This window comes from Oncorhynchus mykiss, unplaced genomic scaffold, assembly GCF_013265735.2.
Source record: "Oncorhynchus mykiss isolate Arlee unplaced genomic scaffold, USDA_OmykA_1.1 un_scaffold_355, whole genome shotgun sequence".
Lineage (NCBI taxonomy): Eukaryota > Metazoa > Chordata > Actinopteri > Salmoniformes > Salmonidae > Oncorhynchus > Oncorhynchus mykiss.
This window is the reverse complement of record NW_023493803.1, coordinates 57,475-81,724: the sequence shown is the minus strand read 5'-3', so window position 1 is coordinate 81,724 and position 24,250 is coordinate 57,475. Positions and strand designations below refer to the sequence as shown.

Here is a 24,250-nt window from a genome sequence, read left to right as displayed (position 1 = left end):
TTTTTCCCACAAGGCTGAAATATGTGCCCTCGCTTTGAAATAAGTAAGCAAGGTTAGTTTGTATTTCATCCAACAATCTGTGCTACAAATTATGGCTACAGTATATGCAATTTCATCCACTTTTTGAGATTGCCTTTCGCTTACGGCCACACCGGCCTGAGTACGCCTGATCTCGTCCGATCTCGGAAGCTAAGCAGGGTCGGGCCTGGTTAGTACTTGGATGGGAGACCGCCTGGGAATACCAGGTGCTGTAAGCTTTTTGTCACTGCCTTGTGGAATTTCAACTCTTTGTCCGTTTTTTCCCACAAGGCTGAAATATGTGCCCTCGCTTTGAAATAAGTAAGCAAGGTTAGTTTGTATTTCATCCAACAATCTGTGCTACAAATTATGGCTACAGTATATGCAATTTCATCCACTTTTTGAGATTGCCTTTCGCTTACGGCCACACCGGCCTGAGTACGCCTGATCTCGTCCGATCTCGGAAGCTAAGCAGGGTCGGGCCTGGTTAGTACTTGGATGGGAGACCGCCTGGGAATACCAGGTGCTGTAAGCTTTTTGTCACTGCCTTGTGGAATTTCAACTCTTTGTCCGTTTTTTCCCACAAGGCTGAAATATGTGCCCTCGCTTTGAAATAAGTAAGCAAGGTTAGTTTGTATTTCATCCAACAATCTGTGCTACAAATTATGGCTACAGTATATGCAATTTCATCCACTTTTTGAGATTGCCTTTCGCTTACGGCCACACCGGCCTGAGTACGCCTGATCTCGTCCGATCTCGGAAGCTAAGCAGGGTCGGGCCTGGTTAGTACTTGGATGGGAGACCGCCTGGGAATACCAGGTGCTGTAAGCTTTTTGTCACTGCCTTGTGGAATTTCAACTCTTTGTCCGTTTTTTCCCACAAGGCTGAAATATGTGCCCTCGCTTTGAAATAAGTAAGCAAGGTTAGTTTGTATTTCATCCAACAATCTGTGCTACAAATTATGGCTACAGTATATGCAATTTCATCCACTTTTTGAGATTGCCTTTCGCTTACGGCCACACCGGCCTGAGTACGCCTGATCTCGTCCGATCTCGGAAGCTAAGCAGGGTCGGGCCTGGTTAGTACTTGGATGGGAGACCGCCTGGGAATACCAGGTGCTGTAAGCTTTTTGTCACTGCCTTGTGGAATTTCAACTCTTTGTCCGTTTTTTCCCACAAGGCTGAAATATGTGCCCTCGCTTTGAAATAAGTAAGCAAGGTTAGTTTGTATTTCATCCAACAATCTGTGCTACAAATTATGGCTACAGTATATGCAATTTCATCCACTTTTTGAGATTGCCTTTCGCTTACGGCCACACCGGCCTGAGTACGCCTGATCTCGTCCGATCTCGGAAGCTAAGCAGGGTCGGGCCTGGTTAGTACTTGGATGGGAGACCGCCTGGGAATACCAGGTGCTGTAAGCTTTTTGTCACTGCCTTGTGGAATTTCAACTCTTTGTCCGTTTTTTCCCACAAGGCTGAAATATGTGCCCTCGCTTTGAAATAAGTAAGCAAGGTTAGTTTGTATTTCATCCAACAATCTGTGCTACAAATTATGGCTACAGTATATGCAATTTCATCCACTTTTTGAGATTGCCTTTCGCTTACGGCCACACCGGCCTGAGTACGCCTGATCTCGTCCGATCTCGGAAGCTAAGCAGGGTCGGGCCTGGTTAGTACTTGGATGGGAGACCGCCTGGGAATACCAGGTGCTGTAAGCTTTTTGTCACTGCCTTGTGGAATTTCAACTCTTTGTCCGTTTTTTCCCACAAGGCTGAAATATGTGCCCTCGCTTTGAAATAAGTAAGCAAGGTTAGTTTGTATTTCATCCAACAATCTGTGCTACAAATTATGGCTACAGTATATGCAATTTCATCCACTTTTTGAGATTGCCTTTCGCTTACGGCCACACCGGCCTGAGTACGCCTGATCTCGTCCGATCTCGGAAGCTAAGCAGGGTCGGGCCTGGTTAGTACTTGGATGGGAGACCGCCTGGGAATACCAGGTGCTGTAAGCTTTTTGTCACTGCCTTGTGGAATTTCAACTCTTTGTCCGTTTTTTCCCACAAGGCTGAAATATGTGCCCTCGCTTTGAAATAAGTAAGCAAGGTTAGTTTGTATTTCATCCAACAATCTGTGCTACAAATTATGGCTACAGTATATGCAATTTCATCCACTTTTTGAGATTGCCTTTCGCTTACGGCCACACCGGCCTGAGTACGCCTGATCTCGTCCGATCTCGGAAGCTAAGCAGGGTCGGGCCTGGTTAGTACTTGGATGGGAGACCGCCTGGGAATACCAGGTGCTGTAAGCTTTTTGTCACTGCCTTGTGGAATTTCAACTCTTTGTCCGTTTTTTCCCACAAGGCTGAAATATGTGCCCTCGCTTTGAAATAAGTAAGCAAGGTTAGTTTGTATTTCATCCAACAATCTGTGCTACAAATTATGGCTACAGTATATGCAATTTCATCCACTTTTTGAGATTGCCTTTCGCTTACGGCCACACCGGCCTGAGTACGCCTGATCTCGTCCGATCTCGGAAGCTAAGCAGGGTCGGGCCTGGTTAGTACTTGGATGGGAGACCGCCTGGGAATACCAGGTGCTGTAAGCTTTTTGTCACTGCCTTGTGGAATTTCAACTCTTTGTCCGTTTTTTCCCACAAGGCTGAAATATGTGCCCTCGCTTTGAAATAAGTAAGCAAGGTTAGTTTGTATTTCATCCAACAATCTGTGCTACAAATTATGGCTACAGTATATGCAATTTCATCCACTTTTTGAGATTGCCTTTCGCTTACGGCCACACCGGCCTGAGTACGCCTGATCTCGTCCGATCTCGGAAGCTAAGCAGGGTCGGGCCTGGTTAGTACTTGGATGGGAGACCGCCTGGGAATACCAGGTGCTGTAAGCTTTTTGTCACTGCCTTGTGGAATTTCAACTCTTTGTCCGTTTTTTCCCACAAGGCTGAAATATGTGCCCTCGCTTTGAAATAAGTAAGCAAGGTTAGTTTGTATTTCATCCAACAATCTGTGCTACAAATTATGGCTACAGTATATGCAATTTCATCCACTTTTTGAGATTGCCTTTCGCTTACGGCCACACCGGCCTGAGTACGCCTGATCTCGTCCGATCTCGGAAGCTAAGCAGGGTCGGGCCTGGTTAGTACTTGGATGGGAGACCGCCTGGGAATACCAGGTGCTGTAAGCTTTTTGTCACTGCCTTGTGGAATTTCAACTCTTTGTCCGTTTTTTCCCACAAGGCTGAAATATGTGCCCTCGCTTTGAAATAAGTAAGCAAGGTTAGTTTGTATTTCATCCAACAATCTGTGCTACAAATTATGGCTACAGTATATGCAATTTCATCCACTTTTTGAGATTGCCTTTCGCTTACGGCCACACCGGCCTGAGTACGCCTGATCTCGTCCGATCTCGGAAGCTAAGCAGGGTCGGGCCTGGTTAGTACTTGGATGGGAGACCGCCTGGGAATACCAGGTGCTGTAAGCTTTTTGTCACTGCCTTGTGGAATTTCAACTCTTTGTCCGTTTTTTCCCACAAGGCTGAAATATGTGCCCTCGCTTTGAAATAAGTAAGCAAGGTTAGTTTGTATTTCATCCAACAATCTGTGCTACAAATTATGGCTACAGTATATGCAATTTCATCCACTTTTTGAGATTGCCTTTCGCTTACGGCCACACCGGCCTGAGTACGCCTGATCTCGTCCGATCTCGGAAGCTAAGCAGGGTCGGGCCTGGTTAGTACTTGGATGGGAGACCGCCTGGGAATACCAGGTGCTGTAAGCTTTTTGTCACTGCCTTGTGGAATTTCAACTCTTTGTCCGTTTTTTCCCACAAGGCTGAAATATGTGCCCTCGCTTTGAAATAAGTAAGCAAGGTTAGTTTGTATTTCATCCAACAATCTGTGCTACAAATTATGGCTACAGTATATGCAATTTCATCCACTTTTGAGATTGCCTTTCGCTTACGGCCACACCGGCCTGAGTACGCCTGATCTCGTCCGATCTCGGAAGCTAAGCAGGGTCGGGCCTGGTTAGTACTTGGATGGGAGACCGCCTGGGAATACCAGGTGCTGTAAGCTTTTTGTCACTGCCTTGTGGAATTTCAACTCTTTGTCCGTTTTTTCCCACAAGGCTGAAATATGTGCCCTCGCTTTGAAATAAGTAAGCAAGGTTAGTTTGTATTTCATCCAACAATCTGTGCTACAAATTATGGCTACAGTATATGCAATTTCATCCACTTTTTGAGATTGCCTTTCGCTTACGGCCACACCGGCCTGAGTACGCCTGATCTCGTCCGATCTCGGAAGCTAAGCAGGGTCGGGCCTGGTTAGTACTTGGATGGGAGACCGCCTGGGAATACCAGGTGCTGTAAGCTTTTTGTCACTGCCTTGTGGAATTTCAACTCTTTGTCCGTTTTTTCCCACAAGGCTGAAATATGTGCCCTCGCTTTGAAATAAGTAAGCAAGGTTAGTTTGTATTTCATCCAACAATCTGTGCTACAAATTATGGCTACAGTATATGCAATTTCATCCACTTTTTGAGATTGCCTTTCGCTTACGGCCACACCGGCCTGAGTACGCCTGATCTCGTCCGATCTCGGAAGCTAAGCAGGGTCGGGCCTGGTTAGTACTTGGATGGGAGACCGCCTGGGAATACCAGGTGCTGTAAGCTTTTTGTCACTGCCTTGTGGAATTTCAACTCTTTGTCCGTTTTTTCCCACAAGGCTGAAATATGTGCCCTCGCTTTGAAATAAGTAAGCAAGGTTAGTTTGTATTTCATCCAACAATCTGTGCTACAAATTATGGCTACAGTATATGCAATTTCATCCACTTTTTGAGATTGCCTTTTGCTTACGGCCACACCGGCCTGAGTACGCCTGATCTCGTCCGATCTCGGAAGCTAAGCAGGGTCGGGCCTGGTTAGTACTTGGATGGGAGACCGCCTGGGAATACCAGGTGCTGTAAGCTTTTTGTCACTGCCTTGTGGAATTTCAACTCTTTGTCCGTTTTTTCCCACAAGGCTGAAATATGTGCCCTCGCTTTGAAATAAGTAAGCAAGGTTAGTTTGTATTTCATCCAACAATCTGTGCTACAAATTATGGCTACAGTATATGCAATTTCATCCACTTTTTGAGATTGCCTTTCGCTTACGGCCACACCGGCCTGAGTACGCCTGATCTCGTCCGATCTCGGAAGCTAAGCAGGGTCGGGCCTGGTTAGTACTTGGATGGGAGACCGCCTGGGAATACCAGGTGCTGTAAGCTTTTTGTCACTGCCTTGTGGAATTTCAACTCTTTGTCCGTTTTTTCCCACAAGGCTGAAATATGTGCCCTCGCTTTGAAATAAGTAAGCAAGGTTAGTTTGTATTTCATCCAACAATCTGTGCTACAAATTATGGCTACAGTATATGCAATTTCATCCACTTTTTGAGATTGCCTTTCGCTTACGGCCACACCGGCCTGAGTACGCCTGATCTCGTCCGATCTCGGAAGCTAAGCAGGGTCGGGCCTGGTTAGTACTTGGATGGGAGACCGCCTGGGAATACCAGGTGCTGTAAGCTTTTTGTCACTGCCTTGTGGAATTTCAACTCTTTGTCCGTTTTTTCCCACAAGGCTGAAATATGTGCCCTCGCTTTGAAATAAGTAAGCAAGGTTAGTTTGTATTTCATCCAACAATCTGTGCTACAAATTATGGCTACAGTATATGCAATTTCATCCACTTTTTGAGATTGCCTTTCGCTTACGGCCACACCGGCCTGAGTACGCCTGATCTCGTCCGATCTCGGAAGCTAAGCAGGGTCGGGCCTGGTTAGTACTTGGATGGGAGACCGCCTGGGAATACCAGGTGCTGTAAGCTTTTTGTCACTGCCTTGTGGAATTTCAACTCTTTGTCCGTTTTTCCCACAAGGCTGAAATATGTGCCCTCGCTTTGAAATAAGTAAGCAAGGTTAGTTTGTATTTCATCCAACAATCTGTGCTACAAATTATGGCTACAGTATATGCAATTTCATCCACTTTTTGAGATTGCCTTTCGCTTACGGCCACACCGGCCTGAGTACGCCTGATCTCGTCCGATCTCGGAAGCTAAGCAGGGTCGGGCCTGGTTAGTACTTGGATGGGAGACCGCCTGGGAATACCAGGTGCTGTAAGCTTTTTGTCACTGCCTTGTGGAATTTCAACTCTTTGTCCGTTTTTTCCCACAAGGCTGAAATATGTGCCCTCGCTTTGAAATAAGTAAGCAAGGTTAGTTTGTATTTCATCCAACAATCTGTGCTACAAATTATGGCTACAGTATATGCAATTTCATCCACTTTTTGAGATTGCCTTTCGCTTACGGCCACACCGGCCTGAGTACGCCTGATCTCGTCCGATCTCGGAAGCTAAGCAGGGTCGGGCCTGGTTAGTACTTGGATGGGAGACCGCCTGGGAATACCAGGTGCTGTAAGCTTTTTGTCACTGCCTTGTGGAATTTCAACTCTTTGTCCGTTTTTTCCCACAAGGCTGAAATATGTGCCCTCGCTTTGAAATAAGTAAGCAAGGTTAGTTTGTATTTCATCCAACAATCTGTGCTACAAATTATGGCTACAGTATATGCAATTTCATCCACTTTTTGAGATTGCCTTTCGCTTACGGCCACACCGGCCTGAGTACGCCTGATCTCGTCCGATCTCGGAAGCTAAGCAGGGTCGGGCCTGGTTAGTACTTGGATGGGAGACCGCCTGGGAATACCAGGTGCTGTAAGCTTTTTGTCACTGCCTTGTGGAATTTCAACTCTTTGTCCGTTTTTTCCCACAAGGCTGAAATATGTGCCCTCGCTTTGAAATAAGTAAGCAAGGTTAGTTTGTATTTCATCCAACAATCTGTGCTACAAATTATGGCTACAGTATATGCAATTTCATCCACTTTTGAGATTGCCTTTCGCTTACGGCCACACCGGCCTGAGTACGCCTGATCTCGTCCGATCTCGGAAGCTAAGCAGGGTCGGGCCTGGTTAGTACTTGGATGGGAGACCGCCTGGGAATACCAGGTGCTGTAAGCTTTTTGTCACTGCCTTGTGGAATTTCAACTCTTTGTCCGTTTTTTCCCACAAGGCTGAAATATGTGCCCTCGCTTTGAAATAAGTAAGCAAGGTTAGTTTGTATTTCATCCAACAATCTGTGCTACAAATTATGGCTACAGTATATGCAATTTCATCCACTTTTTGAGATTGCCTTTCGCTTACGGCCACACCGGCCTGAGTACGCCTGATCTCGTCCGATCTCGGAAGCTAAGCAGGGTCGGGCCTGGTTAGTACTTGGATGGGAGACCGCCTGGGAATACCAGGTGCTGTAAGCTTTTTGTCACTGCCTTGTGGAATTTCAACTCTTTGTCCGTTTTTTCCCACAAGGCTGAAATATGTGCCCTCGCTTTGAAATAAGTAAGCAAGGTTAGTTTGTATTTCATCCAACAATCTGTGCTACAAATTATGGCTACAGTATATGCAATTTCATCCACTTTTTGAGATTGCCTTTCGCTTACGGCCACACCGGCCTGAGTACGCCTGATCTCGTCCGATCTCGGAAGCTAAGCAGGGTCGGGCCTGGTTAGTACTTGGATGGGAGACCGCCTGGGAATACCAGGTGCTGTAAGCTTTTTGTCACTGCCTTGTGGAATTTCAACTCTTTGTCCGTTTTTTCCCACAAGGCTGAAATATGTGCCCTCGCTTTGAAATAAGTAAGCAAGGTTAGTTTGTATTTCATCCAACAATCTGTGCTACAAATTATGGCTACAGTATATGCAATTTCATCCACTTTTTGAGATTGCCTTTCGCTTACGGCCACACCGGCCTGAGTACGCCTGATCTCGTCCGATCTCGGAAGCTAAGCAGGGTCGGGCCTGGTTAGTACTTGGATGGGAGACCGCCTGGGAATACCAGGTGCTGTAAGCTTTTTGTCACTGCCTTGTGGAATTTCAACTCTTTGTCCGTTTTTTCCCACAAGGCTGAAATATGTGCCCTCGCTTTGAAATAAGTAAGCAAGGTTAGTTTGTATTTCATCCAACAATCTGTGCTACAAATTATGGCTACAGTATATGCAATTTCATCCACTTTTTGAGATTGCCTTTCGCTTACGGCCACACCGGCCTGAGTACGCCTGATCTCGTCCGATCTCGGAAGCTAAGCAGGGTCGGGCCTGGTTAGTACTTGGATGGGAGACCGCCTGGGAATACCAGGTGCTGTAAGCTTTTTGTCACTGCCTTGTGGAATTTCAACTCTTTGTCCGTTTTTTCCCACAAGGCTGAAATATGTGCCCTCGCTTTGAAATAAGTAAGCAAGGTTAGTTTGTATTTCATCCAACAATCTGTGCTACAAATTATGGCTACAGTATATGCAATTTCATCCACTTTTTGAGATTGCCTTTCGCTTACGGCCACACCGGCCTGAGTACGCCTGATCTCGTCCGATCTCGGAAGCTAAGCAGGGTCGGGCCTGGTTAGTACTTGGATGGGAGACCGCCTGGGAATACCAGGTGCTGTAAGCTTTTTGTCACTGCCTTGTGGAATTTCAACTCTTTGTCCGTTTTTTCCCACAAGGCTGAAATATGTGCCCTCGCTTTGAAATAAGTAAGCAAGGTTAGTTTGTATTTCATCCAACAATCTGTGCTACAAATTATGGCTACAGTATATGCAATTTCATCCACTTTTTGAGATTGCCTTTCGCTTACGGCCACACCGGCCTGAGTACGCCTGATCTCGTCCGATCTCGGAAGCTAAGCAGGGTCGGGCCTGGTTAGTACTTGGATGGGAGACCGCCTGGGAATACCAGGTGCTGTAAGCTTTTTGTCACTGCCTTGTGGAATTTCAACTCTTTGTCCGTTTTTTCCCACAAGGCTGAAATATGTGCCCTCGCTTTGAAATAAGTAAGCAAGGTTAGTTTGTATTTCATCCAACAATCTGTGCTACAAATTATGGCTACAGTATATGCAATTTCATCCACTTTTTGAGATTGCCTTTCGCTTACGGCCACACCGGCCTGAGTACGCCTGATCTCGTCCGATCTCGGAAGCTAAGCAGGGTCGGGCCTGGTTAGTACTTGGATGGGAGACCGCCTGGGAATACCAGGTGCTGTAAGCTTTTTGTCACTGCCTTGTGGAATTTCAACTCTTTGTCCGTTTTTTCCCACAAGGCTGAAATATGTGCCCTCGCTTTGAAATAAGTAAGCAAGGTTAGTTTGTATTTCATCCAACAATCTGTGCTACAAATTATGGCTACAGTATATGCAATTTCATCCACTTTTTGAGATTGCCTTTCGCTTACGGCCACACCGGCCTGAGTACGCCTGATCTCGTCCGATCTCGGAAGCTAAGCAGGGTCGGGCCTGGTTAGTACTTGGATGGGAGACCGCCTGGGAATACCAGGTGCTGTAAGCTTTTTGTCACTGCCTTGTGGAATTTCAACTCTTTGTCCGTTTTTTCCCACAAGGCTGAAATATGTGCCCTCGCTTTGAAATAAGTAAGCAAGGTTAGTTTGTATTTCATCCAACAATCTGTGCTACAAATTATGGCTACAGTATATGCAATTTCATCCACTTTTTGAGATTGCCTTTCGCTTACGGCCACACCGGCCTGAGTACGCCTGATCTCGTCCGATCTCGGAAGCTAAGCAGGGTCGGGCCTGGTTAGTACTTGGATGGGAGACCGCCTGGGAATACCAGGTGCTGTAAGCTTTTTGTCACTGCCTTGTGGAATTTCAACTCTTTGTCCGTTTTTTCCCACAAGGCTGAAATATGTGCCCTCGCTTTGAAATAAGTAAGCAAGGTTAGTTTGTATTTCATCCAACAATCTGTGCTACAAATTATGGCTACAGTATATGCAATTTCTTCCACTTTTTGAGTGACACAAAGATGCTTATCTAAATGTGGAATGCAACAGCTGTTAATCAGGCTCACTTTGACTTTACATAGTGCACCAAGAGATAGCTTGCTTACGACACCGGCCTGAGTACGCCTGATCTCGTCCGATCTCGGAAGCTAAGCAGGGTCGGGCCTGGTTAGTACTTGGATGGGAGACCGCCTGGGAATACCAGGTGCTGTAAGCTTTTTGTCACTGCCTTGTGGAATTTCAACTCTTTGTCCGTTTTTTCCCACAAGGCTGAAATATGTGCCCTCGCTTTGAAATAAGTAAGCAAGGTTAGTTTGTATTTCATCCAACAATCTGTGCTACAAATTATGGCTACAGTATATGCAATTTCATCCACTTTTTGAGATTGCCTTTCGCTTACGGCCACACCGGCCTGAGTACGCCTGATCTCGTCCGATCTCGGAAGCTAAGCAGGGTCGGGCCTGGTTAGTACTTGGATGGGAGACCGCCTGGGAATACCAGGTGCTGTAAGCTTTTTGTCACTGCCTTGTGGAATTTCAACTCTTTGTCCGTTTTTTCCCACAAGGCTGAAATATGTGCCCTCGCTTTGAAATAAGTAAGCAAGGTTAGTTTGTATTTCATCCAACAATCTGTGCTACAAATTATGGCTACAGTATATGCAATTTCATCCACTTTTTGAGATTGCCTTTCGCTTACGGCCACACCGGCCTGAGTACGCCTGATCTCGTCCGATCTCGGAAGCTAAGCAGGGTCGGGCCTGGTTAGTACTTGGATGGGAGACCGCCTGGGAATACCAGGTGCTGTAAGCTTTTTGTCACTGCCTTGTGGAATTTCAACTCTTTGTCCGTTTTTTCCCACAAGGCTGAAATATGTGCCCTCGCTTTGAAATAAGTAAGCAAGGTTAGTTTGTATTTCATCCAACAATCTGTGCTACAAATTATGGCTACAGTATATGCAATTTCATCCACTTTTTGAGATTGCCTTTTGCTTACGGCCACACCGGCCTGAGTACGCCTGATCTCGTCCGATCTCGGAAGCTAAGCAGGGTCGGGCCTGGTTAGTACTTGGATGGGAGACCGCCTGGGAATACCAGGTGCTGTAAGCTTTTTGTCACTGCCTTGTGGAATTTCAACTCTTTGTCCGTTTTTTCCCACAAGGCTGAAATATGTGCCCTCGCTTTGAAATAAGTAAGCAAGGTTAGTTTGTATTTCATCCAACAATCTGTGCTACAAATTATGGCTACAGTATATGCAATTTCATCCACTTTTTGAGATTGCCTTTTGCTTACGGCCACACCGGCCTGAGTACGCCTGATCTCGTCCGATCTCGGAAGCTAAGCAGGGTCGGGCCTGGTTAGTACTTGGATGGGAGACCGCCTGGGAATACCAGGTGCTGTAAGCTTTTTGTCACTGCCTTGTGGAATTTCAACTCTTTGTCCGTTTTTTCCCACAAGGCTGAAATATGTGCCCTCGCTTTGAAATAAGTAAGCAAGGTTAGTTTGTATTTCATCCAACAATCTGTGCTACAAATTATGGCTACAGTATATGCAATTTCATCCACTTTTTGAGATTGCCTTTCGCTTACGGCCACACCGGCCTGAGTACGCCTGATCTCGTCCGATCTCGGAAGCTAAGCAGGGTCGGGCCTGGTTAGTACTTGGATGGGAGACCGCCTGGGAATACCAGGTGCTGTAAGCTTTTTGTCACTGCCTTGTGGAATTTCAACTCTTTGTCCGTTTTTTCCCACAAGGCTGAAATATGTGCCCTCGCTTTGAAATAAGTAAGCAAGGTTAGTTTGTATTTCATCCAACAATCTGTGCTACAAATTATGGCTACAGTATATGCAATTTCTTCCACTTTTTGAGTGACACAAAGATGCTTATCTAAATGGAAATGCAACAGCTGTTAATCAGGCTCACTTTGACTTTACATAGTGCACCAAGATAGTTTCTGCTTACGACACCGGCCTGAGTACGCCTGATCTCGTCCGATCTCGGAAGCTAAGCAGGGTCGGGCCTGGTTAGTACTTGGATGGGAGACCGCCTGGGAATACCAGGTGCTGTAAGCTTTTTGTCACTGCCTTGTGGAATTTCAACTCTTTGTCCGTTTTTTCCCACAAGGCTGAAATATGTGCCCTCGCTTTGAAATAAGTAAGCAAGGTTAGTTTGTATTTCATCCAACAATCTGTGCTACAAATTATGGCTACAGTATATGCAATTTCATCCACTTTTTGAGATTGCCTTTCGCTTACGGCCACACCGGCCTGAGTACGCCTGATCTCGTCCGATCTCGGAAGCTAAGCAGGGTCGGGCCTGGTTAGTACTTGGATGGGAGACCGCCTGGGAATACCAGGTGCTGTAAGCTTTTTGTCACTGCCTTGTGGAATTTCAACTCTTTGTCCGTTTTTTCCCACAAGGCTGAAATATGTGCCCTCGCTTTGAAATAAGTAAGCAAGGTTAGTTTGTATTTCATCCAACAATCTGTGCTACAAATTATGGCTACAGTATATGCAATTTCATCCACTTTTTGAGATTGCCTTTCGCTTACGGCCACACCGGCCTGAGTACGCCTGATCTCGTCCGATCTCGGAAGCTAAGCAGGGTCGGGCCTGGTTAGTACTTGGATGGGAGACCGCCTGGGAATACCAGGTGCTGTAAGCTTTTTGTCACTGCCTTGTGGAATTTCAACTCTTTGTCCGTTTTTTCCCACAAGGCTGAAATATGTGCCCTCGCTTTGAAATAAGTAAGCAAGGTTAGTTTGTATTTCATCCAACAATCTGTGCTACAAATTATGGCTACAGTATATGCAATTTCATCCACTTTTTGAGATTGCCTTTCGCTTACGGCCACACCGGCCTGAGTACGCCTGATCTCGTCCGATCTCGGAAGCTAAGCAGGGTCGGGCCTGGTTAGTACTTGGATGGGAGACCGCCTGGGAATACCAGGTGCTGTAAGCTTTTTGTCACTGCCTTGTGGAATTTCAACTCTTTGTCCGTTTTTTCCCACAAGGCTGAAATATGTGCCCTCGCTTTGAAATAAGTAAGCAAGGTTAGTTTGTATTTCATCCAACAATCTGTGCTACAAATTATGGCTACAGTATATGCAATTTCATCCACTTTTTGAGATTGCCTTTTGCTTACGGCCACACCGGCCTGAGTACGCCTGATCTCGTCCGATCTCGGAAGCTAAGCAGGGTCGGGCCTGGTTAGTACTTGGATGGGAGACCGCCTGGGAATACCAGGTGCTGTAAGCTTTTTGTCACTGCCTTGTGGAATTTCAACTCTTTGTCCGTTTTTTCCCACAAGGCTGAAATATGTGCCCTCGCTTTGAAATAAGTAAGCAAGGTTAGTTTGTATTTCATCCAACAATCTGTGCTACAAATTATGGCTACAGTATATGCAATTTCATCCACTTTTTGAGATTGCCTTTCGCTTACGGCCACACCGGCCTGAGTACGCCTGATCTCGTCCGATCTCGGAAGCTAAGCAGGGTCGGGCCTGGTTAGTACTTGGATGGGAGACCGCCTGGGAATACCAGGTGCTGTAAGCTTTTTGTCACTGCCTTGTGGAATTTCAACTCTTTGTCCGTTTTTTCCCACAAGGCTGAAATATGTGCCCTCGCTTTGAAATAAGTAAGCAAGGTTAGTTTGTATTTCATCCAACAATCTGTGCTACAAATTATGGCTACAGTATATGCAATTTCTTCCACTTTTTGACACAAAGATGCTTATCTTTTTCAGGCTCACTTTGACTTTACATAGCCCAAGAGATAGTTTCTCGCTTACGGCCACACCGGCCTGAGTACGCCTGATCTCGTCCGATCTCGGAAGCTAAGCAGGGTCGGGCCTGGTTAGTACTTGGATGGGAGACCGCCTGGGAATACCAGGTGCTGTAAGCTTTTTGTCACTGCCTTGTGGAATTTCAACTCTTTGTCCGTTTTTTCCCACAAGGCTGAAATATGTGCCCTCGCTTTGAAATAAGTAAGCAAGGTTAGTTTGTATTTCATCCAACAATCTGTGCTACAAATTATGGCTACAGTATATGCAATTTCATCCACTTTTTGAGATTGCCTTTCGCTTACGGCCACACCGGCCTGAGTACGCCTGATCTCGTCCGATCTCGGAAGCTAAGCAGGGTCGGGCCTGGTTAGTACTTGGATGGGAGACCGCCTGGGAATACCAGGTGCTGTAAGCTTTTTGTCACTGCCTTGTGGAATTTCAACTCTTTGTCCGTTTTTTCCCACAAGGCTGAAATATGTGCCCTCGCTTTGAAATAAGTAAGCAAGGTTAGTTTGTATTTCATCCAACAATCTGTGCTACAAATTATGGCTACAGTATATGCAATTTCTTCCACTTTTGAGTGACACAAAGATGCTTATCTTGGTGAAATGCAACAGCTGTTAATCAGGCTCACTTTGACTTACGTGCACCAAGAGATACGCTTACGACACCGCCTGAGTACGCCTGATCTCGTCCGATCTCGGAAGCTAAGCAGGGTCGGGCCTGGTTAGTACTTGGATGGGAGACCGCCTGGGAATACCAGGTGCTGTAAGCTTTTTGTCACTGCCTTGTGGAATTTCAACTCTTTGTCCGTTTTTTCCCACAAGGCTGAAATATGTGCCCTCGCTTTGAAATAAGTAAGCAAGGTTAGTTTGTATTTCATCCAACAATCTGTGCTACAAATTATGGCTACAGTATATGCAATTTCATCCACTTTTTGAGATTGCCTTTCGCTTACGGCCACACCGGCCTGAGTACGCCTGATCTCGTCCGATCTCGGAAGCTAAGCAGGGTCGGGCCTGGTTAGTACTTGGATGGGAGACCGCCTGGGAATACCAGGTGCTGTAAGCTTTTTGTCACTGCCTTGTGGAATTTCAACTCTTTGTCCGTTTTTTCCCACAAGGCTGAAATATGTGCCCTCGCTTTGAAATAAGTAAGCAAGGTTAGTTTGTATTTCATCCAACAATCTGTGCTACAAATTATGGCTACAGTATATGCAATTTCATCCACTTTTTGAGATTGCCTTTCGCTTACGGCCACACCGGCCTGAGTACGCCTGATCTCGTCCGATCTCGGAAGCTAAGCAGGGTCGGGCCTGGTTAGTACTTGGATGGGAGACCGCCTGGGAATACCAGGTGCTGTAAGCTTTTTGTCACTGCCTTGTGGAATTTCAACTCTTTGTCCGTTTTTTCCCACAAGGCTGAAATATGTGCCCTCGCTTTGAAATAAGTAAGCAAGGTTAGTTTGTATTTCATCCAACAATCTGTGCTACAAATTATGGCTACAGTATATGCAATTTCATCCACTTTTTGAGATTGCCTTTCGCTTACGGCCACACCGGCCTGAGTACGCCTGATCTCGTCCGATCTCGGAAGCTAAGCAGGGTCGGGCCTGGTTAGTACTTGGATGGGAGACCGCCTGGGAATACCAGGTGCTGTAAGCTTTTTGTCACTGCCTTGTGGAATTTCAACTCTTTGTCCGTTTTTCCCACAAGGCTGAAATATGTGCCCTCGCTTTGAAATAAGTAAGCAAGGTTAGTTTGTATTTCATCCAACAATCTGTGCTACAAATTATGGCTACAGTATATGCAATTTCATCCACTTTTTGAGATTGCCTTTCGCTTACGGCCACACCGGCCTGAGTACGCCTGATCTCGTCCGATCTCGGAAGCTAAGCAGGGTCGGGCCTGGTTAGTACTTGGATGGGAGACCGCCTGGGAATACCAGGTGCTGTAAGCTTTTTGTCACTGCCTTGTGGAATTTCAACTCTTTGTCCGTTTTTTCCCACAAGGCTGAAATATGTGCCCTCGCTTTGAAATAAGTAAGCAAGGTTAGTTTGTATTTCATCCAACAATCTGTGCTACAAATTATGGCTACAGTATATGCAATTTCATCCACTTTTTGAGATTGCCTTTCGCTTACGGCCACACCGGCCTGAGTACGCCTGATCTCGTCCGATCTCGGAAGCTAAGCAGGGTCGGGCCTGGTTAGTACTTGGATGGGAGACCGCCTGGGAATACCAGGTGCTGTAAGCTTTTTGTCACTGCCTTGTGGAATTTCAACTCTTTGTCCGTTTTTTCCCACAAGGCTGAAATATGTGCCCTCGCTTTGAAATAAGTAAGCAAGGTTAGTTTGTATTTCATCCAACAATCTGTGCTACAAATTATGGCTACAGTATATGCAATTTCTTCCACTTTTTGAGTGACACAAAGATTTATCTAAATGGTGGAATGCAACAGCTGTTAATCAGGCTCACTTTGACTTTACATAGCACCAAGAGATAGTTTCGCTTACGACACCGGCCTGAGTACGCCTGATCTCGTCCGATCTCGGAAGCTAAGCAGGGTCGGGCCTGGTTAGTACTTGGATGGGAGACCGCCTGGGAATACCAGGTGCTGTAAGCTTTTTGTCACTGCCTTGTGGAATTTCAACTCTTTGTCCGTTTTTTCCCACAAGGCTGAAATATGTGCCCTCGCTTTGAAATAAGTAAGCAAGGTTAGTTTGTATTTCATCCAACAATCTGTGCTACAAATTATGGCTACAGTATATGCAATTTCATCCACTTTTTGAGATTGCCTTTCGCTTACGGCCACACCGGCCTGAGTACGCCTGATCTCGTCCGATCTCGGAAGCTAAGCAGGGTCGGGCCTGGTTAGTACTTGGATGGGAGACCGCCTGGGAATACCAGGTGCTGTAAGCTTTTTGTCACTGCCTTGTGGAATTTCAACTCTTTGTCCGTTTTTTCCCACAAGGCTGAAATATGTGCCCTCGCTTTGAAATAAGTAAGCAAGGTTAGTTTGTATTTCATCCAACAATCTGTGCTACAAATTATGGCTACAGTATATGCAATTTCATCCACTTTTTGAGATTGCCTTTCGCTTACGGCCACACCGGCCTGAGTACGCCTGATCTCGTCCGATCTCGGAAGCTAAGCAGGGTCGGGCCTGGTTAGTACTTGGATGGGAGACCGCCTGGGAATACCAGGTGCTGTAAGCTTTTTGTCACTGCCTTGTGGAATTTCAACTCTTTGTCCGTTTTTTCCCACAAGGCTGAAATATGTGCCCTCGCTTTGAAATAAGTAAGCAAGGTTAGTTTGTATTTCATCCAACAATCTGTGCTACAAATTATGGCTACAGTATATGCAATTTCATCCACTTTTTGAGATTGCCTTTCGCTTACGGCCACACCGGCCTGAGTACGCCTGATCTCGTCCGATCTCGGAAGCTAAGCAGGGTCGGGCCTGGTTAGTACTTGGATGGGAGACCGCCTGGGAATACCAGGTGCTGTAAGCTTTTTGTCACTGCCTTGTGGAATTTCAACTCTTTGTCCGTTTTTTCCCACAAGGCTGAAATATGTGCCCTCGCTTTGAAATAAGTAAGCAAGGTTAGTTTGTATTTCATCCAACAATCTGTGCTACAAATTATGGCTACAGTATATGCAATTTCATCCACTTTTTGAGATTGCCTTTCGCTTACGGCCACACCGGCCTGAGTACGCCTGATCTCGTCCGATCTCGGAAGCTAAGCAGGGTCGGGCCTGGTTAGTACTTGGATGGGAGACCGCCTGGGAATACCAGGTGCTGTAAGCTTTTTGTCACTGCCTTGTGGAATTTCAACTCTTTGTCCGTTTTTTCCCACAAGGCTGAAATATGTGCCCTCGCTTTGAAATAAGTAAGCAAGGTTAGTTTGTATTTCATCCAACAATCTGTGCTACAAATTATGGCTACAGTATATGCAATTTCATCCACTTTTTGAGATTGCCTTTCGCTTACGGCCACACCGGCCTGAGTACGCCTGATCTCGTCCGATCTCGGAAGCTAAGCAGGGTCGGGCCTGGTTAGTACTTGGATGGGAGACCGCCTGGGAATACCAGGTGCTGTAAGCTTTTTGTCACTGCCTTGTGGAATTTCAACTCTTTGTCCGTTTTTTCCCACAAGGCTGAAATATGTGCCCTCGCTTTGAAATAAGTAAGCAAGGTTAGTTTGTATTTCATCCAACAATCTGTGCTACAAATTATGGCTACAGTATATGCAATTTCTTCACTTTTTGAGTGACACAAAGATGCTTATCTAAATGGTGGAAATGCAACAGCTTTAATCAGGCTCACTTTGACTTTACATAGTGCACCAAGAGATAGTTTCCTTACACACGGCCTGAGTACGCCTGATCTCGTCCGATCTCGGAAGCTAAGCAGGGTCGGGCCTGGTTAGTACTTGGATGGGAGACCGCCTGGGAATACCAGGTGCTGTAAGCTTTTTGTCACTGCCTTGTGGAATTTCAACTCTTTGTCCGTTTTTTCCCACAAGGCTGAAATATGTGCCCTCGCTTTGAAATAAGTAAGCAAGGTTAGTTTGTATTTCATCCAACAATCTGTGCTACAAATTATGGCTACAGTATATGCAATTTCTTCCACTTTTGAGTGACACAAAGATGCTTATCTAAATGGTGGAAATGCAACAGCTGTTAATCAGCTCACTTTGACTTTACGTGCCTAGTTTCGCTTACGGCCACACCGGCCTGAGTACGCCTGATCTCGTCCGATCTCGGAAGCTAAGCAGGGTCGGGCCTGGTTAGTACTTGGATGGGAGACCGCCTGGGAATACCAGGTGCTGTAAGCTTTTTGTCACTGCCTTGTGGAATTTCAACTCTTTGTCCGTTTTTTCCCACAAGGCTGAAATATGTGCCCTCGCTTTGAAATAAGTAAGCAAGGTTAGTTTGTATTTCATCCAACAATCTGTGCTACAAATTATGGCTACAGTATATGCAATTTCATCCACTTTTTGAGATTGCCTTTCGCTTACGGCCACACCGGCCTGAGTACGCCTGATCTCGTCCGATCTCGGAAGCTAAGCAGGGTCGGGCCTGGTTAGTACTTGGATGGGAGACCGCCTGGGAATACCAGGTGCTGTAAGCTTTTTGTCACTGCCTTGTGGAATTTCAACTCTTTGTCCGTTTTTTCCCACAAGGCTGAAATATGTGCCCTCGCTTTGAAATAAGTAAGCAAGGTTAGTTTGTATTTCATCCAACAATCTGTGCTACAAATTATGGCTACAGTATATGCAATTTCATCCACTTTTTGAGATTGCCTTTCGCTTACGGCCACACCGGCCTGAGTACGCCTGATCTCGTCCGATCTCGGAAGCTAAGCAGGGTCGGGCCTGGTTAGTACTTGGATGGGAGACCGCCTGGGAATACCAGGTGCTGTAAGCTTTTTGTCACTGCCTTGTGGAATTTCAACTCTTTGTCCGTTTTTTCCCACAAGGCTGAAATATGTGCCCTCGCTTTGAAATAAGTAAGCAAGGTTAGTTTGTATTTCATCCAACAATCTGTGCTACAAATTATGGCTACAGTATATGCAATTTCATCCACTTTTTGAGATTGCCTTTCGCTTACGGCCACACCGGCCTGAGTACGCCTGATCTCGTCCGATCTCGGAAGCTAAGCAGGGTCGGGCCTGGTTAGTACTTGGATGGGAGACCGCCTGGGAATACCAGGTGCTGTAAGCTTTTTGTCACTGCCTTGTGGAATTTCAACTCTTTGTCCGTTTTTTCCCACAAGGCTGAAATATGTGCCCTCGCTTTGAAATAAGTAAGCAAGGTTAGTTTGTATTTCATCCAACAATCTGTGCTACAAATTATGGCTACAGTATATGCAATTTCATCCACTTTTTGAGATTGCCTTTCGCTTACGGCCACACCGGCCTGAGTACGCCTGATCTCGTCCGATCTCGGAAGCTAAGCAGGGTCGGGCCTGGTTAGTACTTGGATGGGAGACCGCCTGGGAATACCAGGTGCTGTAAGCTTTTTGTCACTGCCTTGTGGAATTTCAACTCTTTGTCCGTTTTTTCCCACAAGGCTGAAATATGTGCCCTCGCTTTGAAATAAGTAAGCAAGGTTAGTTTGTATTTCATCCAACAATCTGTGCTACAAATTATGGCTACAGTATATGCAATTTCATCCACTTTTTGAGATTGCCTTTCGCTTACGGCCACACCGGCCTGAGTACGCCTGATCTCGTCCGATCTCGGAAGCTAAGCAGGGTCGGGCCTGGTTAGTACTTGGATGGGAGACCGCCTGGGAATACCAGGTGCTGTAAGCTTTTTGTCACTGCCTTGTGGAATTTCAACTCTTTGTCCGTTTTTTCCCACAAGGCTGAAATATGTGCCCTCGCTTTGAAATAAGTAAGCAAGGTTAGTTTGTATTTCATCCAACAATCTGTGCTACAAATTATGGCTACAGTATATGCAATTTCATCCACTTTTTGAGATTGCCTTTCGCTTACGGCCACACCGGCCTGAGTACGCCTGATCTCGTCCGATCTCGGAAGCTAAGCAGGGTCGGGCCTGGTTAGTACTTGGATGGGAGACCGCCTGGGAATACCAGGTGCTGTAAGCTTTTTGTCACTGCCTTGTGGAATTTCAACTCTTTGTCCGTTTTTTCCCACAAGGCTGAAATATGTGCCCTCGCTTTGAAATAAGTAAGCAAGGTTAGTTTGTATTTCATCCAACAATCTGTGCTACAAATTATGGCTACAGTATATGCAATTTCATCCACTTTTTGAGATTGCCTTTCGCTTACGGCCACACCGGCCTGAGTACGCCTGATCTCGTCCGATCTCGGAAGCTAAGCAGGGTCGGGCCTGGTTAGTACTTGGATGGGAGACCGCCTGGGAATACCAGGTGCTGTAAGCTTTTTGTCACTGCCTTGTGGAATTTCAACTCTTTGTCCGTTTTTTCCCACAAGGCTGAAATATGTGCCCTCGCTTTGAAATAAGTAAGCAAGGTTAGTTTGTATTTCATCCAACAATCTGTGCTACAAATTATGGCTACAGTATATGCAATTTCATCCACTTTTTGAGATTGCCTTTCGCTTACGGCCACACCGGCCTGAGTACGCCTGATCTCGTCCGATCTCGGAAGCTAAGCAGGGTCGGGCCTGGTTAGTACTTGGATGGGAGACCGCCTGGGAATACCAGGTGCTGTAAGCTTTTTGTCACTGCCTTGTGGAATTTCAACTCTTTGTCCGTTTTTTCCCACAAGGCTGAAATATGTGCCCTCGCTTTGAAATAAGTAAGCAAGGTTAGTTTGTATTTCATCCAACAATCTGTGCTACAAATTATGGCTACAGTATATGCAATTTCATCCACTTTTTGAGATTGCCTTTCGCTTACGGCCACACCGGCCTGAGTACGCCTGATCTCGTCCGATCTCGGAAGCTAAGCAGGGTCGGGCCTGGTTAGTACTTGGATGGGAGACCGCCTGGGAATACCAGGTGCTGTAAGCTTTTTGTCACTGCCTTGTGGAATTTCAACTCTTTGTCCGTTTTTTCCCACAAGGCTGAAATATGTGCCCTCGCTTTGAAATAAGTAAGCAAGGTTAGTTTGTATTTCATCCAACAATCTGTGCTACAAATTATGGCTACAGTATATGCAATTTCATCCACTTTTGAGATTGCCTTTCGCTTACGGCCACACCGGCCTGAGTACGCCTGATCTCGTCCGATCTCGGAAGCTAAGCAGGGTCGGGCCTGGTTAGTACTTGGATGGGAGACCGCCTGGGAATACCAGGTGCTGTAAGCTTTTTGTCACTGCCTTGTGGAATTTCAACTCTTTGTCCGTTTTTTCCCACAAGGCTGAAATATGTGCCCTCGCTTTGAAATAAGTAAGCAAGGTTAGTTTGTATTTCATCCAACAATCTGTGCTACAAATTATGGCTACAGTATATGCAATTTCATCCACTTTTTGAGATTGCCTTTCGCTTACGGCCACACCGGCCTGAGTACGCCTGATCTCGTCCGATCTCGGAAGCTAAGCAGGGTCGGGCCTGGTTAGTACTTGGATGGGAGACCGCCTGGGAATACCAGGTGCTGTAAGCTTTTTGTCACTGCCTTGTGGAATTTCAACTCTTTGTCCGTTTTTTCCCACAAGGCTGAAATATGTGCCCTCGCTTTGAAATAAGTAAGCAAGGTTAGTTTGTATTTCATCCAACAATCTGTGCTACAAATTATGGCTACAGTATATGCAATTTCATCCACTTTTTGAGATTGCCTTTCGCTTACGGCCACACCGGCCTGAGTACGCCTGATCTCGTCCGATCTCGGAAGCTAAGCAGGGTCGGGCCTGGTTAGTACTTGGATGGGAGACCGCCTGGGAATACCAGGTGCTGTAAGCTTTTTGTCACTGCCTTGTGGAATTTCAACTCTTTGTCCGTTTTTTCCCACAAGGCTGAAATATGTGCCCTCGCTTTGAAATAAGTAAGCAAGGTTAGTTTGTATTTCATCCAACAATCTGTGCTACAAATTATGGCTACAGTATATGCAATTTCATCCACTTTTTGAGATTGCCTTTCGCTTACGGCCACACCGGCCTGAGTACGCCTGATCTCGTCCGATCTCGGAAGCTAAGCAGGGTCGGGCCTGGTTAGTACTTGGATGGGAGACCGCCTGGGAATACCAGGTGCTGTAAGCTTTTTGTCACTGCCTTGTGGAATTTCAACTCTTTGTCCGTTTTTTCCCACAAGGCTGAAATATGTGCCCTCGCTTTGAAATAAGTAAGCAAGGTTAGTTTGTATTTCATCCAACAATCTGTGCTACAAATTATGGCTACAGTATATGCAATTTCATCCACTTTTTGAGATTGCCTTTCGCTTACGGCCACACCGGCCTGAGTACGCCTGATCTCGTCCGATCTCGGAAGCTAAGCAGGGTCGGGCCTGGTTAGTACTTGGATGGGAGACCGCCTGGGAATACCAGGTGCTGTAAGCTTTTTGTCACTGCCTTGTGGAATTTCAACTCTTTGTCCGTTTTTTCCCACAAGGCTGAAATATGTGCCCTCGCTTTGAAATAAGTAAGCAAGGTTAGTTTGTATTTCATCCAACAATCTGTGCTACAAATTATGGCTACAGTATATGCAATTTCTTCCACTTTTTGAGTGACACAAAGATGCTTATCTAAATGGTGGAAATGCAACAGCTGTTAATCAGGCTCACTTTGACTTACATAGTGCACCAAGAGATAGTTTCACCACCGGCCTGAGTACGCCTGATCTCGTCCGATCTCGGAAGCTAAGCAGGGTCGGGCCTGGTTAGTACTTGGATGGGAGACCGCCTGGGAATACCAGGTGCTGTAAGCTTTTTGTCACTGCCTTGTGGAATTTCAACTCTTTGTCCGTTTTTTCCCACAAGGCTGAAATATGTGCCCTCGCTTTGAAATAAGTAAGCAAGGTTAGTTTGTATTTCATCCAACAATCTGTGCTACAAATTATGGCTACAGTATATGCAATTTCACTTTTGAGTGACCACTTATCTTGAGCAACAGCTGTTAATCAGCTCACTTTGACTTTACATAGTGCACCAAGAGATAGTTTCCTTACGGCCACACGGCCTGAGTACGCCTGATCTCGTCCGATCTCGGAAGCTAAGCAGGGTCGGGCCTGGTTAGTACTTGGATGGGAGACCGCCTGGGAATACCAGGTGCTGTAAGCTTTTTGTCACTGCCTTGTGGAATTTCAACTCTTTGTCCGTTTTTTCCCACAAGGCTGAAATATGTGCCCTCGCTTTGAAATAAGTAAGCAAGGTTAGTTTGTATTTCATCCAACAATCTGTGCTACAAATTATGGCTACAGTATATGCAATTTCATCCACTTTTTGAGATTGCCTTTCGCTTACGGCCACACCGGCCTGAGTACGCCTGATCTCGTCCGATCTCGGAAGCTAAGCAGGGTCGGGCCTGGTTAGTACTTGGATGGGAGACCGCCTGGGAATACCAGGTGCTGTAAGCTTTTTGTCACTGCCTTGTGGAATTTCAACTCTTTGTCCGTTTTTTCCCACAAGGCTGAAATATGTGCCCTCGCTTTGAAATAAGTAAGCAAGGTTAGTTTGTATTTCATCCAACAATCTGTGCTACAAATTATGGCTACAGTATATGCAATTTCATCCACTTTTTGAGATTGCCTTTCGCTTACGGCCACACCGGCCTGAGTACGCCTGATCTCGTCCGATCTCGGAAGCTAAGCAGGGTCGGGCCTGGTTAGTACTTGGATGGGAGACCGCCTGGGAATACCAGGTGCTGTAAGCTTTTTGTCACTGCCTTGTGGAATTTCAACTCTTTGTCCGTTTTTTCCCACAAGGCTGAAATATGTGCCCTCGCTTTGAAATAAGTAAGCAAGGTTAGTTTGTATTTCATCCAACAATCTGTGCTACAAATTATGGCTACAGTATATGCAATTTCATCCACTTTTTGAGATTGCCTTTCGCTTACGGCCACACCGGCCTGAGTACGCCTGATCTCGTCCGATCTCGGAAGCTAAGCAGGGTCGGGCCTGGTTAGTACTTGGATGGGAGACCGCCTGGGAATACCAGGTGCTGTAAGCTTTTTGTCA

The 24,250-nt window shown here is 46.0% G+C and overlaps 73 non-coding genes and 7 pseudogenes across 73 annotated transcripts; all 80 read left to right on the top strand.

The window, feature by feature from the left end:
- Window positions 1-138: 138 nt before the first annotated feature.
- On the top strand, window positions 139-257 carry LOC118952344. The gene has a single exon (XR_005043403.1). It is a non-coding gene; the product is annotated as a 5S ribosomal RNA (ribosomal RNA).
- A 177-nt stretch (window positions 258-434) lies between these two features.
- Window positions 435-553, top strand: LOC118952343. The gene has a single exon (XR_005043402.1). It is a non-coding gene; the product is annotated as a 5S ribosomal RNA (ribosomal RNA).
- A 177-nt stretch (window positions 554-730) lies between these two features.
- On the top strand, window positions 731-849 carry LOC118952342. The gene has a single exon (XR_005043401.1). It is a non-coding gene; the product is annotated as a 5S ribosomal RNA (ribosomal RNA).
- A 177-nt stretch (window positions 850-1,026) lies between these two features.
- Window positions 1,027-1,145, top strand: LOC118952341. Its single transcript, XR_005043400.1, has one exon. It is a non-coding gene; the product is annotated as a 5S ribosomal RNA (ribosomal RNA).
- Window positions 1,146-1,322: 177 nt separating this feature from the next.
- Window positions 1,323-1,441, top strand: LOC118952340. The gene has a single exon (XR_005043399.1). It is a non-coding gene; the product is annotated as a 5S ribosomal RNA (ribosomal RNA).
- Window positions 1,442-1,618: 177 nt separating this feature from the next.
- On the top strand, window positions 1,619-1,737 carry LOC118952339. Its single transcript, XR_005043398.1, has one exon. It is a non-coding gene; the product is annotated as a 5S ribosomal RNA (ribosomal RNA).
- Window positions 1,738-1,914: 177 nt separating this feature from the next.
- Window positions 1,915-2,033, top strand: LOC118952338. The gene has a single exon (XR_005043397.1). It is a non-coding gene; the product is annotated as a 5S ribosomal RNA (ribosomal RNA).
- A 177-nt stretch (window positions 2,034-2,210) lies between these two features.
- LOC118952337 lies at window positions 2,211-2,329 on the top strand. The gene has a single exon (XR_005043396.1). It is a non-coding gene; the product is annotated as a 5S ribosomal RNA (ribosomal RNA).
- A 177-nt stretch (window positions 2,330-2,506) lies between these two features.
- Window positions 2,507-2,625, top strand: LOC118952336. Its single transcript, XR_005043395.1, has one exon. It is a non-coding gene; the product is annotated as a 5S ribosomal RNA (ribosomal RNA).
- A 177-nt stretch (window positions 2,626-2,802) lies between these two features.
- LOC118952334 lies at window positions 2,803-2,921 on the top strand. Its single transcript, XR_005043393.1, has one exon. It is a non-coding gene; the product is annotated as a 5S ribosomal RNA (ribosomal RNA).
- A 177-nt stretch (window positions 2,922-3,098) lies between these two features.
- Window positions 3,099-3,217, top strand: LOC118952333. The gene has a single exon (XR_005043392.1). It is a non-coding gene; the product is annotated as a 5S ribosomal RNA (ribosomal RNA).
- Window positions 3,218-3,394: 177 nt separating this feature from the next.
- On the top strand, window positions 3,395-3,513 carry LOC118952332. Its single transcript, XR_005043391.1, has one exon. It is a non-coding gene; the product is annotated as a 5S ribosomal RNA (ribosomal RNA).
- Window positions 3,514-3,690: 177 nt separating this feature from the next.
- Window positions 3,691-3,809, top strand: LOC118952331. Its single transcript, XR_005043390.1, has one exon. It is a non-coding gene; the product is annotated as a 5S ribosomal RNA (ribosomal RNA).
- Window positions 3,810-3,985: 176 nt separating this feature from the next.
- LOC118952330 lies at window positions 3,986-4,104 on the top strand. The gene has a single exon (XR_005043389.1). It is a non-coding gene; the product is annotated as a 5S ribosomal RNA (ribosomal RNA).
- A 177-nt stretch (window positions 4,105-4,281) lies between these two features.
- LOC118952329 lies at window positions 4,282-4,400 on the top strand. The gene has a single exon (XR_005043388.1). It is a non-coding gene; the product is annotated as a 5S ribosomal RNA (ribosomal RNA).
- Window positions 4,401-4,577: 177 nt separating this feature from the next.
- Window positions 4,578-4,696, top strand: LOC118952328. Its single transcript, XR_005043387.1, has one exon. It is a non-coding gene; the product is annotated as a 5S ribosomal RNA (ribosomal RNA).
- A 177-nt stretch (window positions 4,697-4,873) lies between these two features.
- Window positions 4,874-4,992, top strand: LOC118952327. Its single transcript, XR_005043386.1, has one exon. It is a non-coding gene; the product is annotated as a 5S ribosomal RNA (ribosomal RNA).
- Window positions 4,993-5,169: 177 nt separating this feature from the next.
- On the top strand, window positions 5,170-5,288 carry LOC118952326. Its single transcript, XR_005043385.1, has one exon. It is a non-coding gene; the product is annotated as a 5S ribosomal RNA (ribosomal RNA).
- A 177-nt stretch (window positions 5,289-5,465) lies between these two features.
- LOC118952325 lies at window positions 5,466-5,584 on the top strand. Its single transcript, XR_005043384.1, has one exon. It is a non-coding gene; the product is annotated as a 5S ribosomal RNA (ribosomal RNA).
- Window positions 5,585-5,761: 177 nt separating this feature from the next.
- LOC118952323 lies at window positions 5,762-5,880 on the top strand. Its single transcript, XR_005043382.1, has one exon. It is a non-coding gene; the product is annotated as a 5S ribosomal RNA (ribosomal RNA).
- Window positions 5,881-6,056: 176 nt separating this feature from the next.
- LOC118952322 lies at window positions 6,057-6,175 on the top strand. The gene has a single exon (XR_005043381.1). It is a non-coding gene; the product is annotated as a 5S ribosomal RNA (ribosomal RNA).
- A 177-nt stretch (window positions 6,176-6,352) lies between these two features.
- Window positions 6,353-6,471, top strand: LOC118952321. The gene has a single exon (XR_005043380.1). It is a non-coding gene; the product is annotated as a 5S ribosomal RNA (ribosomal RNA).
- Window positions 6,472-6,648: 177 nt separating this feature from the next.
- Window positions 6,649-6,767, top strand: LOC118952320. Its single transcript, XR_005043379.1, has one exon. It is a non-coding gene; the product is annotated as a 5S ribosomal RNA (ribosomal RNA).
- A 176-nt stretch (window positions 6,768-6,943) lies between these two features.
- On the top strand, window positions 6,944-7,062 carry LOC118952319. The gene has a single exon (XR_005043378.1). It is a non-coding gene; the product is annotated as a 5S ribosomal RNA (ribosomal RNA).
- Window positions 7,063-7,239: 177 nt separating this feature from the next.
- On the top strand, window positions 7,240-7,358 carry LOC118952318. Its single transcript, XR_005043377.1, has one exon. It is a non-coding gene; the product is annotated as a 5S ribosomal RNA (ribosomal RNA).
- A 177-nt stretch (window positions 7,359-7,535) lies between these two features.
- On the top strand, window positions 7,536-7,654 carry LOC118952317. Its single transcript, XR_005043376.1, has one exon. It is a non-coding gene; the product is annotated as a 5S ribosomal RNA (ribosomal RNA).
- Window positions 7,655-7,831: 177 nt separating this feature from the next.
- Window positions 7,832-7,950, top strand: LOC118952316. Its single transcript, XR_005043375.1, has one exon. It is a non-coding gene; the product is annotated as a 5S ribosomal RNA (ribosomal RNA).
- Window positions 7,951-8,127: 177 nt separating this feature from the next.
- On the top strand, window positions 8,128-8,246 carry LOC118952315. Its single transcript, XR_005043374.1, has one exon. It is a non-coding gene; the product is annotated as a 5S ribosomal RNA (ribosomal RNA).
- A 177-nt stretch (window positions 8,247-8,423) lies between these two features.
- Window positions 8,424-8,542, top strand: LOC118952314. Its single transcript, XR_005043373.1, has one exon. It is a non-coding gene; the product is annotated as a 5S ribosomal RNA (ribosomal RNA).
- Window positions 8,543-8,719: 177 nt separating this feature from the next.
- Window positions 8,720-8,838, top strand: LOC118952312. Its single transcript, XR_005043371.1, has one exon. It is a non-coding gene; the product is annotated as a 5S ribosomal RNA (ribosomal RNA).
- A 177-nt stretch (window positions 8,839-9,015) lies between these two features.
- Window positions 9,016-9,134, top strand: LOC118952311. Its single transcript, XR_005043370.1, has one exon. It is a non-coding gene; the product is annotated as a 5S ribosomal RNA (ribosomal RNA).
- A 177-nt stretch (window positions 9,135-9,311) lies between these two features.
- LOC118952310 lies at window positions 9,312-9,430 on the top strand. The gene has a single exon (XR_005043369.1). It is a non-coding gene; the product is annotated as a 5S ribosomal RNA (ribosomal RNA).
- A 177-nt stretch (window positions 9,431-9,607) lies between these two features.
- Window positions 9,608-9,726, top strand: LOC118952309. Its single transcript, XR_005043368.1, has one exon. It is a non-coding gene; the product is annotated as a 5S ribosomal RNA (ribosomal RNA).
- A 255-nt stretch (window positions 9,727-9,981) lies between these two features.
- LOC118952687 lies at window positions 9,982-10,097 on the top strand (annotated as a pseudogene).
- Window positions 10,098-10,274: 177 nt separating this feature from the next.
- On the top strand, window positions 10,275-10,393 carry LOC118952308. Its single transcript, XR_005043367.1, has one exon. It is a non-coding gene; the product is annotated as a 5S ribosomal RNA (ribosomal RNA).
- Window positions 10,394-10,570: 177 nt separating this feature from the next.
- On the top strand, window positions 10,571-10,689 carry LOC118952307. Its single transcript, XR_005043366.1, has one exon. It is a non-coding gene; the product is annotated as a 5S ribosomal RNA (ribosomal RNA).
- A 177-nt stretch (window positions 10,690-10,866) lies between these two features.
- On the top strand, window positions 10,867-10,985 carry LOC118952306. The gene has a single exon (XR_005043365.1). It is a non-coding gene; the product is annotated as a 5S ribosomal RNA (ribosomal RNA).
- A 177-nt stretch (window positions 10,986-11,162) lies between these two features.
- On the top strand, window positions 11,163-11,281 carry LOC118952305. The gene has a single exon (XR_005043364.1). It is a non-coding gene; the product is annotated as a 5S ribosomal RNA (ribosomal RNA).
- Window positions 11,282-11,458: 177 nt separating this feature from the next.
- Window positions 11,459-11,577, top strand: LOC118952304. The gene has a single exon (XR_005043363.1). It is a non-coding gene; the product is annotated as a 5S ribosomal RNA (ribosomal RNA).
- Window positions 11,578-11,831: 254 nt separating this feature from the next.
- LOC118952686 lies at window positions 11,832-11,947 on the top strand (annotated as a pseudogene).
- A 177-nt stretch (window positions 11,948-12,124) lies between these two features.
- LOC118952303 lies at window positions 12,125-12,243 on the top strand. Its single transcript, XR_005043362.1, has one exon. It is a non-coding gene; the product is annotated as a 5S ribosomal RNA (ribosomal RNA).
- A 177-nt stretch (window positions 12,244-12,420) lies between these two features.
- On the top strand, window positions 12,421-12,539 carry LOC118952301. The gene has a single exon (XR_005043360.1). It is a non-coding gene; the product is annotated as a 5S ribosomal RNA (ribosomal RNA).
- A 177-nt stretch (window positions 12,540-12,716) lies between these two features.
- On the top strand, window positions 12,717-12,835 carry LOC118952300. Its single transcript, XR_005043359.1, has one exon. It is a non-coding gene; the product is annotated as a 5S ribosomal RNA (ribosomal RNA).
- Window positions 12,836-13,012: 177 nt separating this feature from the next.
- Window positions 13,013-13,131, top strand: LOC118952299. Its single transcript, XR_005043358.1, has one exon. It is a non-coding gene; the product is annotated as a 5S ribosomal RNA (ribosomal RNA).
- A 177-nt stretch (window positions 13,132-13,308) lies between these two features.
- Window positions 13,309-13,427, top strand: LOC118952298. Its single transcript, XR_005043357.1, has one exon. It is a non-coding gene; the product is annotated as a 5S ribosomal RNA (ribosomal RNA).
- A 229-nt stretch (window positions 13,428-13,656) lies between these two features.
- Window positions 13,657-13,775, top strand: LOC118952297. The gene has a single exon (XR_005043356.1). It is a non-coding gene; the product is annotated as a 5S ribosomal RNA (ribosomal RNA).
- Window positions 13,776-13,952: 177 nt separating this feature from the next.
- Window positions 13,953-14,071, top strand: LOC118952296. Its single transcript, XR_005043355.1, has one exon. It is a non-coding gene; the product is annotated as a 5S ribosomal RNA (ribosomal RNA).
- Window positions 14,072-14,316: 245 nt separating this feature from the next.
- Window positions 14,317-14,431, top strand: LOC118952691 (annotated as a pseudogene).
- Window positions 14,432-14,608: 177 nt separating this feature from the next.
- LOC118952295 lies at window positions 14,609-14,727 on the top strand. Its single transcript, XR_005043354.1, has one exon. It is a non-coding gene; the product is annotated as a 5S ribosomal RNA (ribosomal RNA).
- A 177-nt stretch (window positions 14,728-14,904) lies between these two features.
- LOC118952294 lies at window positions 14,905-15,023 on the top strand. Its single transcript, XR_005043353.1, has one exon. It is a non-coding gene; the product is annotated as a 5S ribosomal RNA (ribosomal RNA).
- Window positions 15,024-15,200: 177 nt separating this feature from the next.
- Window positions 15,201-15,319, top strand: LOC118952293. The gene has a single exon (XR_005043352.1). It is a non-coding gene; the product is annotated as a 5S ribosomal RNA (ribosomal RNA).
- Window positions 15,320-15,495: 176 nt separating this feature from the next.
- Window positions 15,496-15,614, top strand: LOC118952292. The gene has a single exon (XR_005043351.1). It is a non-coding gene; the product is annotated as a 5S ribosomal RNA (ribosomal RNA).
- A 177-nt stretch (window positions 15,615-15,791) lies between these two features.
- On the top strand, window positions 15,792-15,910 carry LOC118952290. Its single transcript, XR_005043349.1, has one exon. It is a non-coding gene; the product is annotated as a 5S ribosomal RNA (ribosomal RNA).
- A 253-nt stretch (window positions 15,911-16,163) lies between these two features.
- LOC118952685 lies at window positions 16,164-16,279 on the top strand (annotated as a pseudogene).
- Window positions 16,280-16,456: 177 nt separating this feature from the next.
- On the top strand, window positions 16,457-16,575 carry LOC118952289. Its single transcript, XR_005043348.1, has one exon. It is a non-coding gene; the product is annotated as a 5S ribosomal RNA (ribosomal RNA).
- A 177-nt stretch (window positions 16,576-16,752) lies between these two features.
- LOC118952288 lies at window positions 16,753-16,871 on the top strand. The gene has a single exon (XR_005043347.1). It is a non-coding gene; the product is annotated as a 5S ribosomal RNA (ribosomal RNA).
- A 177-nt stretch (window positions 16,872-17,048) lies between these two features.
- LOC118952287 lies at window positions 17,049-17,167 on the top strand. The gene has a single exon (XR_005043346.1). It is a non-coding gene; the product is annotated as a 5S ribosomal RNA (ribosomal RNA).
- Window positions 17,168-17,344: 177 nt separating this feature from the next.
- Window positions 17,345-17,463, top strand: LOC118952286. Its single transcript, XR_005043345.1, has one exon. It is a non-coding gene; the product is annotated as a 5S ribosomal RNA (ribosomal RNA).
- Window positions 17,464-17,640: 177 nt separating this feature from the next.
- LOC118952285 lies at window positions 17,641-17,759 on the top strand. The gene has a single exon (XR_005043344.1). It is a non-coding gene; the product is annotated as a 5S ribosomal RNA (ribosomal RNA).
- A 255-nt stretch (window positions 17,760-18,014) lies between these two features.
- LOC118952696 lies at window positions 18,015-18,128 on the top strand (annotated as a pseudogene).
- A 245-nt stretch (window positions 18,129-18,373) lies between these two features.
- On the top strand, window positions 18,374-18,492 carry LOC118952284. Its single transcript, XR_005043343.1, has one exon. It is a non-coding gene; the product is annotated as a 5S ribosomal RNA (ribosomal RNA).
- Window positions 18,493-18,669: 177 nt separating this feature from the next.
- LOC118952283 lies at window positions 18,670-18,788 on the top strand. Its single transcript, XR_005043342.1, has one exon. It is a non-coding gene; the product is annotated as a 5S ribosomal RNA (ribosomal RNA).
- A 177-nt stretch (window positions 18,789-18,965) lies between these two features.
- On the top strand, window positions 18,966-19,084 carry LOC118952282. Its single transcript, XR_005043341.1, has one exon. It is a non-coding gene; the product is annotated as a 5S ribosomal RNA (ribosomal RNA).
- Window positions 19,085-19,261: 177 nt separating this feature from the next.
- On the top strand, window positions 19,262-19,380 carry LOC118952281. Its single transcript, XR_005043340.1, has one exon. It is a non-coding gene; the product is annotated as a 5S ribosomal RNA (ribosomal RNA).
- Window positions 19,381-19,557: 177 nt separating this feature from the next.
- Window positions 19,558-19,676, top strand: LOC118952279. Its single transcript, XR_005043338.1, has one exon. It is a non-coding gene; the product is annotated as a 5S ribosomal RNA (ribosomal RNA).
- A 177-nt stretch (window positions 19,677-19,853) lies between these two features.
- LOC118952278 lies at window positions 19,854-19,972 on the top strand. The gene has a single exon (XR_005043336.1). It is a non-coding gene; the product is annotated as a 5S ribosomal RNA (ribosomal RNA).
- Window positions 19,973-20,149: 177 nt separating this feature from the next.
- LOC118952277 lies at window positions 20,150-20,268 on the top strand. Its single transcript, XR_005043335.1, has one exon. It is a non-coding gene; the product is annotated as a 5S ribosomal RNA (ribosomal RNA).
- Window positions 20,269-20,445: 177 nt separating this feature from the next.
- Window positions 20,446-20,564, top strand: LOC118952276. The gene has a single exon (XR_005043334.1). It is a non-coding gene; the product is annotated as a 5S ribosomal RNA (ribosomal RNA).
- A 177-nt stretch (window positions 20,565-20,741) lies between these two features.
- LOC118952275 lies at window positions 20,742-20,860 on the top strand. Its single transcript, XR_005043333.1, has one exon. It is a non-coding gene; the product is annotated as a 5S ribosomal RNA (ribosomal RNA).
- Window positions 20,861-21,037: 177 nt separating this feature from the next.
- LOC118952274 lies at window positions 21,038-21,156 on the top strand. The gene has a single exon (XR_005043332.1). It is a non-coding gene; the product is annotated as a 5S ribosomal RNA (ribosomal RNA).
- Window positions 21,157-21,332: 176 nt separating this feature from the next.
- On the top strand, window positions 21,333-21,451 carry LOC118952273. Its single transcript, XR_005043331.1, has one exon. It is a non-coding gene; the product is annotated as a 5S ribosomal RNA (ribosomal RNA).
- Window positions 21,452-21,628: 177 nt separating this feature from the next.
- LOC118952272 lies at window positions 21,629-21,747 on the top strand. Its single transcript, XR_005043330.1, has one exon. It is a non-coding gene; the product is annotated as a 5S ribosomal RNA (ribosomal RNA).
- A 177-nt stretch (window positions 21,748-21,924) lies between these two features.
- LOC118952271 lies at window positions 21,925-22,043 on the top strand. The gene has a single exon (XR_005043329.1). It is a non-coding gene; the product is annotated as a 5S ribosomal RNA (ribosomal RNA).
- Window positions 22,044-22,220: 177 nt separating this feature from the next.
- On the top strand, window positions 22,221-22,339 carry LOC118952270. Its single transcript, XR_005043328.1, has one exon. It is a non-coding gene; the product is annotated as a 5S ribosomal RNA (ribosomal RNA).
- A 177-nt stretch (window positions 22,340-22,516) lies between these two features.
- Window positions 22,517-22,635, top strand: LOC118952268. Its single transcript, XR_005043326.1, has one exon. It is a non-coding gene; the product is annotated as a 5S ribosomal RNA (ribosomal RNA).
- A 248-nt stretch (window positions 22,636-22,883) lies between these two features.
- Window positions 22,884-23,002, top strand: LOC118952694 (annotated as a pseudogene).
- A 234-nt stretch (window positions 23,003-23,236) lies between these two features.
- Window positions 23,237-23,354, top strand: LOC118952683 (annotated as a pseudogene).
- A 177-nt stretch (window positions 23,355-23,531) lies between these two features.
- LOC118952267 lies at window positions 23,532-23,650 on the top strand. Its single transcript, XR_005043325.1, has one exon. It is a non-coding gene; the product is annotated as a 5S ribosomal RNA (ribosomal RNA).
- A 177-nt stretch (window positions 23,651-23,827) lies between these two features.
- Window positions 23,828-23,946, top strand: LOC118952266. Its single transcript, XR_005043324.1, has one exon. It is a non-coding gene; the product is annotated as a 5S ribosomal RNA (ribosomal RNA).
- A 177-nt stretch (window positions 23,947-24,123) lies between these two features.
- On the top strand, window positions 24,124-24,242 carry LOC118952265. The gene has a single exon (XR_005043323.1). It is a non-coding gene; the product is annotated as a 5S ribosomal RNA (ribosomal RNA).
- The last annotated feature ends 8 nt before the right edge of the window (window positions 24,243-24,250 follow it).